The sequence below is a fragment of the Gavialis gangeticus genome, unplaced genomic scaffold (genome assembly GCF_001723915.1).
Source record: "Gavialis gangeticus isolate Ggan-Ray unplaced genomic scaffold, GavGan_comp1, whole genome shotgun sequence".
NCBI lineage: Eukaryota > Metazoa > Chordata > Crocodylia > Gavialidae > Gavialis > Gavialis gangeticus.
Genome location: NW_017729025.1, coordinates 15,444,924 through 15,451,111, shown reverse-complemented (window position 1 = coordinate 15,451,111; position 6,188 = coordinate 15,444,924). Strand labels below are relative to the sequence as shown.

Genomic DNA, 6,188 nt, shown 5'->3' with positions numbered 1-6,188 from the left:
TCCGACCCTAGAAACTATGAAACTATGAAACTATGACTCCCACTGAAGCCTTTCACCTGGGCTTGATTATTATGCCTCCCTTGCCTGATCTCACCTCTAGACTCTACCCTTAGAGGCCACTCCAACCTCCTTAACAGTCAAGATAGCGTTAACAAGCTAGACCCGCCATCACGATCAATAAGCATCTCCCAGCACCTGCTCCTCATCAGTAGGCGGAGGAACATGTGCGACATCAGCTACTGAGTGATACAGCTCCTGTAGAGGAAACCTGAAGGCAATAAAGAAAACCCATTACAAACATTATTATCTTGGATTATGCAAGTGACAAATCCTGCAGCTTCCCCTTAGCCCTGTTCTGGATTGCATCAAAGCTTCCACTTCTCTCCCCTGCTAAGTGAGGAAAATACTTAAAGTGATGTTAAGATGTTGTTTTCTCTAGGTTGCTCATGCAGATGCCAACATTGCAAATACCGACTGTGAATTATCAAGGTCCACTGCATAGCCGTACATAAGCACGATGCATTCTTCAGGCTGCCATCTTGACGACTCTTATTAAAAAATTAATCATGCATGATAACGGAGGGACTTTGTGCTGTTCCCATATGGTTCCTGATTAAACATTGCTGCTGGATTTAATGACCCTTGCACATTTAGCATTTTAATGCCTGGCAGAACAGAGTGGTTTGCTTTTACAGTATCAAGGGCACACACAAAACAGATTCAAATGATTAACACTATCAATATAATCTTTTGATTCTGAATTCTTTGTGGCTAATCACATGAAGAGCTTAAGGTCTATAGAAGGAATAAAAATTGTCCTGCATACCTCTAGGGGCCTCAAAGATTTGGCAGTGTCTGTCTACTTATTAAACCCTATTCCAGTGGATGGAACCAGGAAAGGGCGGGTGGAATATTTTTGACAGGTAAAAAGGGACACAAAAAGGCTAGTACATGGACCTCGGTTTTCTTTTCTTTACTGTCTCTGTTCCCACAGGTCTGCTGATGGGTAAGACCTATTTGTGCCCTGTCCCATACTCAGCCACCTCAAATAAGTTGAGGGGAGGGGGCACATTGTATCTCTGGGGATTTCAGTGAAAGCCCTTCCCTGCTAACTGAATGATGGCTTTATGTAGCAAGAGCTGTGCTTGAATTAGAAGGGAAGAGCTGGAGGGAATGAAATAGCTTAACAGAGATCCTCCTTAACACTTCTGCCTTCAATAGAAGAACTGGGTCACCCCACTGGTACATCTAGGCCAGTGCCTGGTCTCTCACAGTGGCAGAGAGCAGATACTAAGGGGAAGCGTATTTAAGTAGAGAGTATCTGTCCACAATGCTCTATCCCCTGCTTGTCTCCTTTAAGAGACTGCACCATTGTTGGCAATCCCTGAATTAAAAAATGTTCTCTACCACAGTTCATTGGTGGGTCTTGAGGTGACTTAAGAGTCCAATCCTTGAGCCACAGACCCATCCACAGAGGTTTCAGGTCTTTCCATGGGGGGAGAATAGGCCATAGACTAGGATTTCCCTCCTTTTCCTTCCTCTGTTCTCTCTTCTCTGCTTCTAGGGCAAGATGCTATACCTCAAAGTGGGCTGCCACTTGACTGAGGCTGCAGTGCCATTGGAGTCAGTTAGCAGCCAGCTCCTCCCAGATTTTGATGTTGGTGTACATTTTCTTGATGTATGGCTTGATATATCCTTTGATGTGTCCCTATCACATTTCTTTTCGCCACTGCAAGATCTCAGGCTGCAGCTAAGCCAGGAAGAGAGCACTTGTTTTAGAAGTTGAGAGTTGAGCATCTGCACAAAATGTCCAGTCCAACAAAGTTGGTGTTTGAGGATCACCGACTCAATGCTGGTAACACTGGCAAGGATGCTGACATTTGTGCAGTGGTGTAGAGGATTTTCTGGGGGCAGCGTGATACCTCTCGAGCCTCTTGAGATGACAACAGTAAGCTACCCACATTTCACATCCATAAGGGAAAGTGGGGATGATGACTGCATTATACACCTGGATCTTGATGCCTTTCCAGAGCTTGTGATTAAAAAAAAAATGACAAAGCAATTTCCTGAAAGAGATGCTTGTGCACTGGATCCTCTACTGGATCTCCTCATCAATGCTCATTTTCTGAGAAAGGCATCTACTGAGGTAAGTAAAGTGCTCAACTACCTCCAGGATCTTTCCCTCAATGATATTTAGAGGAGGGGGGCCACATTCATGGCCTAGGAAGACTGACAGTGCATTTCTGTCTTCCTGATGTTGAGAGAGAGGTCCAAAGTTCATTAGGCTTCTGCAAACAGGAGTTTTTCTTCAGTATATGTGAGGATGGTGCAGTCATCAGCATATTGAAGGTCAAAGATGGTTGGTTTGAGTACTTTAGTTTTCAAGTGAAAACATTCCAGATTGAAGAGCCCTCCAGCTGTTCAGTATTCAAAGCCTATTCTAGAAGGGAGAAGGTCCTTCATGAGAACCAGGATGACAGTCAAAAAAAATGAGGAACAGAATTGGGGTGATGACACATTCTTGCTTGACTCCAGTTCAGATGACAAATTGATCTGTCTGTGATCTGCTACAAAGAATACTCATAGTGTAGGCAGCCATGCCTCATCTGGGTGTGCTGCTGAGGTTTAAGGGTCCAATCTTCCAAGCACCAGCTCTTAGAGTCTGATAGCTTGACCTGACTCGCTCATGTTAACAGGGCACACCCTCTGTCTCACCCACCATGTCTTGATCTTGAAATAAAAAAGGAGGATCCTTAATGGTGTCCACCTGCTCCTGCAAGTGTCACGTTGCTCCTTGGGGCTCTACCTCCCCTTACTCCCCTTCCTTATACCAACCCGGTCTTATAGTCTAATCAGATAGAGTGCCATCAGGTGGTGAGATGGCCCTGTCTTCACAATTGGTCTACTTTTTCCTGAAAAATCAGTAACTGACTTTGATATAGTTCAGCAGGCTTTCACAGTTATGCCCACCAGGGCTAGTCCCTTCAATTCTTACTTTTACCTGTCAGGTGTCACTCTGCCGCCCTGCTGATGCACCTCTCAGGGCCCACACCCAAAAGAACGGACTCACAGTTCATTGCCTTGATTCATCTAGCAAAGCACCTGTCATCTCTCAGCACTTCTGCTCTATGCCAATGATTCCTAGGTGCTATGCAGCTGGTCCCACAATAGCAAGCCTCAAGTCAGAAGAGCAAATGTCACTCTTCCCCTTTTGCCCCTGGTGGGGCAGGCTGCAGTGAGGGTTGGCTGTCCTGCAGCCATGCTCCTTGGCCTCTGCCTCTCTCCCCCCAGCCAGCATGTGGCATGTCTTTATGATGTGTTCAGCTGCACACTGGCCAATCCAGATCCAGCGCAAGCTAATAAATCATGGTGGCTGTGGTGCCAGGAATTCCCCAGACCATGCCACTGGCATTTCTTCAGGTAAATTTTTGCTCTTGGAGGGAGTGTCTTCAGCTTCATCCCATCCTTGTGGGTGGGGGGATGAGATTGCCACTGGGGGTCTCGTGACCGCAATAAGGGTCAGCGGGGAGTACCCTGCTATGACACATCGTCATCTGGCCTTGGAGAAATCTTAGGACCTTGATGTATTTTCCAGGGCATCCAAATCTGGTTAGTACTTTTCACATGGCTTCATGACTGATGTAGTCAAAGGCCTTAGTGAAGTCAATGAAAGCCATACACAGGTTCTGATGTTCCTGACACTTTTCTTTGACTTGGAGGACAACAAATATCATGTCGATTGCTCGTGTGATGGTCTGAAGCCACATTTGGATTCTGGCAGGACTTTTTCTTAGCAAGAGGTAGAAGATGGTTCAGGAGGATACAGGTGAAGACTTTCCGTGCTGTGGAAAGTAGTGTGATACCTTGATAGTTCCCACACACCGACTTATCTCCTTTCTTGAAGATAGTCATGATACTGGTATTTCTCAGGTCCCCAGGGTTTGCTTCATTGTTTTGAATTCAAAGAATAAATTTGTAAAATTTGTGAAATCTCACTACCAGTTTCTCATCACCAGCTTTGAAGATTTCAGCAGCTATGGCGTCTGCTCTAATAGCCTTATTGGTCTTGGTTTACTTGATGGCATGCCAGATTTCTAGAATAAAACGGTTAACAAGGGATCCCCTCTTGCAGTGTTAGGGGACAGACTCAGTGGTGGCATCCATCACAAAGCCTCGAAGTTCTCTTTCCACCTAGCTTGGATAGATTCATTGTCTTGGAGGAGCACTGAACCATTCTGTGTTTGAAGGAAAGTAGGAACTTGGGAGGTTGCACCTTAAATGGTTTTTGTTGCTTGGAAGAAACTATGCATGTCATATTTGTCAGCATAGAGCTGAATCTCCTTGACTTTATCTTGCCACACTGGTTTTTGATTTCCTGGATCCTCTTTTGAACTTCGACTTTCAGAAACTGATACGTCTCTTTCTTCTGCTGCAATGAGTTGTCAACTTGCCAGGCAGAATGAGCCCTTCTCTTCTGGTTGAGGAGGGCTCGGATCTCAATGACACCCTTATTGAACCAGTCTTGGTGTTGGTGGGTGGTATAGCCAATGGATTCAGCACAAGCCATATGAGCAGCAGTTTTAAACCCCTATGAGAGTCCCTCAATGTAGTCCCCATTTGTGGGCAGGGCAGAGAGCTTTTCCTGAAGACACTGTTGCAGATCTTTACAGACTTTTGTGTCTTGGAGAGATTTGATATTGCAAAATCTTCACATTGCTTCTGGCTGTTTTTGGTGGTTTGGAGCAAGCTGGATGTTCATAATGGATGTAAGGCGGCAGTGATCTGTCCAGCAGTCATAAGTTCCTCACATGGCTCATGTGATATGGACACACATTGGATCACAGGCTGTACCAATAATATAATCAAAGAGGTGCCAGTGCTTAGAGCAGGGGTTATCTCTAAGTATGCTGTCTGAAGATGGTGTTTGTAATGACAAAACCATGCTCTGCCCATTTGCCCAGGAGAAGGATGCCATCAGAGTTGGCTTTCCCTACTCCTTCCTTCCCAATGTTGTCACTCCAGAGTTCCACATTGCATTCACTCTGGCATCAAAGTCATCAAGAAATATGGTCTTGTCTGTCTTGAGAGTATTAGTCAGAACACGGTCAAGGTTGGAGCAGATTTGTTCTTTGACATCCTCAGCAGCATTGAGTGTCAGGGATCAATGAAAACACTGATAAACTTGAGACGGGGGGGTCATAAGACACTGATGCCCACAGGTATTTCTTTAAGTTGAATAATGAGTTGATTTGTGATGGCTGAACTGACACTATGAACACATCTGTCCTGGGCCAGCTTCCCTTTTCAGAGGAATGTGTAGCTTCCACCATCTTCCCTCAGCTGACCCTTGTCCAGTCATCTCATCTCACTCAGAACTGTGATGTTGATGTTGTTCCTTACTAGTTCCCTGGAGATGATGGCTGTTCTTCTTCCTGGCCATTTGTTGTTGTGGTTGTCCATCAAGGTGTGAACATTCCACATTGCAAAAATCATTGTCTGCTTATAATGTTTGACTGCAGAGAGTGTAATCTTGCTAGATGTGATTATCCAGCTGGGAACAGATAAAACAGCCTAGGTTTAGGGCACCTTATCTAGCCTCTTCCCCATGTAGGATGAGGAGAAGGAATTCTGAATAGGACTGTTAGTAGGTGCCGAATTACACTCCTGTCTCAACCCAGGTGCAAGACAACCATCAAGATACCACCTCCTGCATGCAGATTCATGGCTGGAAACTGCTGGACTCACTGGTCTCATCTCCATCACTACTGGCTCAGCTCCATGGGGCTTTTGCAGGTTGATACAGGAGACTATTGTCTCCTGTGGTAGAAGCCTGCATGTGACTTTGTTTAGTGTGAGGAAGCTGGTGCATGGGAACAACCACCGTACATCATAGCAAGGTGAAAATCTAGACCCAGTGGCAAGGGAAAATCCTAGATGACAGGCGACCTACATCTTGCTGCAACCTTCTTCCATCTTTACAGCCTTTGAGATCCTGACATCATCTTCTGTCTGAACTGATGTTGAGGATTTGGGTTTGGACTGTGGTTTGTCTGGAATCACCCCTCAGGCCTGTTCACCGTGGATGATGCTGCAAGAAGTGCAAGACTCTAGACAACATAGCTCTGAGGATCATAGGGACATGCAAGCTTCTCTACCACTGTAAGATCTCACTCCAGCATCAACAACAT

General features: G+C 45.5%; 1 long non-coding RNA gene across 1 annotated transcript in view; it reads right to left on the bottom strand.

Moving 5' to 3' along the window:
- Positions 1 to 4,552, bottom strand: part of LOC109299428 — a 7,132-nt gene extending 2,580 nt beyond the window's left edge. Inside the window, exons 1-2 of the long non-coding RNA XR_002097835.1 lie at positions 4,416 to 4,552; positions 1,247 to 1,248 (exon numbers count right to left, since the gene is read on the bottom strand). This is a non-coding gene — a long non-coding RNA (uncharacterized LOC109299428). The remainder of the gene's footprint in view (positions 1 to 1,246; positions 1,249 to 4,415) is intronic.
- Between the last annotated feature and the right edge of the window lie 1,636 nt (positions 4,553 to 6,188).